We start from the raw sequence: 3,055 nt of genomic DNA, 5'->3' as shown, positions 1-3,055 counted from the left end.
TAGCAGGCTCTGGGCACTTCCCCATAACTGTACCCTGGGAGGACCAGCTGGGTCTTCCTTTCAGCAGCTCCAGCTCTCCTGTAGATGAAGGGAGGGATGGACGGCTCGTCTCTCCCTGTCCTCAGCTCAGCAGAGGCTTTCCCTTGACCTGGCATCTAATTCTAATATCCAGAGCTTGTTCCTTTAAGCATTCACACCTCCAATCAGGCTGCCAGTCCCACTGCCATGTGGAGCCATAAACAGGGATAAACAGTAATTAGTATGGTAAAGAGCTTGGCCTTGTGTTTTCTGGTTACAGTATCATGGTAATTATTTCCGGCTCCCTGCCTGTGTACTCCTGCTGCCTGATTTTGTGCTCTGTACCTCCTTGCCAGCCTGATTATCACTGGACACATTAAAATTGGCAACTGCTCTCTCCTGTCTCCCATCCACTCCTTGGGAGCGGGGGGCTGACCTAGGTCCGTTACGCCGAGGTGATCGGGGATGATTGAGGGGCGATGGGTAACGTCAGACAGCTCTCCATCTTCTGGGGGCTGTACCTTAACGGGTAGGATGCAGGTCTGTGCTGAGATAACATAGGACAGCATTCACGCCACTGGTCACCAGCTCTTTGTAAAATATGGCAAGAGAAATGGCCAGATGAAACAGCTGGGCAGCTCCTACCCGTGCGTCCCGCTGCTGAGGCTTTTTTCTCTCTCCCTTCTGGCTGCCTTGCTGCAGCAAACAGCTTTGTCTCTGACAGAGGGTCTGATTTCAGTCTGGATTTTGGCCCAGCAGGGACAGATTTGCACATGCACGCAAACATACATGCGGTGGCTGAAGGTCCTGCTCGCTGGGGAAGGACAGATCAAACCTACCTCGTCCTGGTCTCTTGGCCAGCATCCCAAGCTCGGCTTTTCTTAAATGCAGTGTCGTTGCTTTGGCATCCTGATACACGGGCTGCAGCCAGTTGAGAGCCTATGGGTCTGGAGGACTGAGACCTTCCTACCAGCTGCGGAACCCACTCCGGCTTGTGAGCCAGGGCCCTCCTTTCTTTCTAAACTCCCCCCGCTTAGAAAAGTCTCTGTTTCGCAACATGCTGTGCTTTTGTCTTGTCTCTGCTCTTCCCCAGAGCTCCTGACTCACTTTTTCCTTCTGAATGTCCCTCCTCAGCCACCCTCCTGCAGACTATAGCAGGTATGTACGTGTCTCTTGCTTTATTTGCATCCAGCTCTTTCTGATACGTATGCATGCAGGTCAGGGGCACTGGCGGCAGCTTCTGGAACTGGGGTAATTGCATATTCCCTCCGTTTCTCCCAGTGGCCAGGATATTAGTGTGAGCAGTTTGTTAGAACCCTCTCTCAAGTCCTGTTTTATTAATGGTTTCACCTATGAAATGTCACCAAAATGGTTGTCTTTTCCTGGTTTTACCTGAACTCTCCCCTCTTCCCCCCCTGGAGATACATTGCCTTCCAACCCCTGTGTGCCTGGTGGGTTGGATTTTGCAGCACTGTAGGGTTCATTGGCACATGCATTGGCTGCTCCTGATGTACACAGGCGAGTGCCTTAGCTGACCCAGTTTTTTATTTTGCTGGAGATATATGAGTGTTGTTATTCACAAAGTGTTGCAAACACACGCTGTGCTCTGTGAGACTCTCAGGAAGACAAAATAAATGGGGGAAGGAGTGACCGGGGAGAGACAGCTGCTGTTTCTCCCCCAAAAACACAATAGTGACACTTGATTGTGGTGGTGGTGGCCACAGGCATTTGGGATTAGACACCCACAGAAGACAGGCCTGGCAGGGTCCTCAGGATGTCACTGACTTTATACACATCTCTGGACGATCAATGCATACGTCGTTCTCAAGAGGTTTTGGCTGGCCTGGTTTTGAAGGCCTGAAGTGCAGGACATTCCCCCACAACCTCAAGCAGTGTCTGTATTGTACGCCTTGCTCTCCTTATCACTAAATGTCCTGTACATGTAAGCCTGTTGTTGCTTCTTCTGTCCGCTGTGGACACTGAGAATTGAGAACTCTTCTCCTTTTGTAGCAAAATTGTATGTATTTGAAAACTGTTATCGTGCCCCTTCTCAATCTTCTGTGGTCTAAGCAGCTTCATTTTGCTCAGTATCTTCCTGGTAGGTCATGCTTTCTGCATCTCTGATCATGGCGGCGTGATTCTCCCAACTACTTGGAGGAGTGCTGTGCTCTCCTCCCTCATCACTCTCAGCCTGATGGAAGAAAACCTCTCCATCACCCCTGGAACCATAAGTCCTTACAGAGACGCACGCTATCCTTCACTCCTCAAATATCTCTTTGACTACATGTCATTTTTCTAGACAACTGCAGTCATTCATCAGATTTTCCTTACAAGACTTGGATTGGAGTGCATTGCTGTTTGCTAAGGCAATTAATTCTAGCTGAATCTTGGCTTAGATGTGAGCCAAAAAGGTGTCTAAAGGAAAACTGATTTTGTGTGTGTGTCTGCTTTAGAAAGTCTCTGTAGTGTTGATCTAAGGGGTGGAGAACCTTTCAATTCATTCCGCGTAGCACCCGTGCTGCTTGGAAAACCATCTCGGCAGTGGAAACCAGCTCTACTGCTTGGGGAGTTTTGCAGTCAGCAAGCAGATGGGCTTTCCTTGGGCAGCTGCCTTTGAAACCAACCTTCAGGTCCCATCAGCCAACACACCTGGGGGGTTGTGATTTTGTTTCCTCCATCCCAGGGTGCAAAACAGTGCATGAAAATGATTTACCAAGATTCTGCCAATGTCACCCTTCCCCAGTTTTTATGCCCTGCAGCTAGAAGATTGGGAAGTCTGTCACATGGGCTAGCAAAAGCTCATTCTCCTCTGATTTCCCATTTGCTTCCAACACCTGTGACCTGGTCTTCACCTTTAACCTTCGGATCCTCTTTCTACCCACTTATAGAATCATAGACTCATAGAATGGTTTGAGTTGGAAGAGCACTTAAAGGTCATCTAGTCCCAACCCATTCCACCAGACCAGGTTGCTCAAAGCCCCATCCAACCTGGCCTTGAACATCCAGGGATGGGGCATCCACAACCTCTCTGGACAAC

The sequence above is a fragment of the Haliaeetus albicilla genome, chromosome 19 (assembly GCF_947461875.1).
Source record: "Haliaeetus albicilla chromosome 19, bHalAlb1.1, whole genome shotgun sequence".
In the NCBI taxonomy this organism is placed as follows: domain Eukaryota; kingdom Metazoa; phylum Chordata; class Aves; order Accipitriformes; family Accipitridae; genus Haliaeetus; species Haliaeetus albicilla.
Note: the sequence above shows the minus strand (reverse complement) of the source record.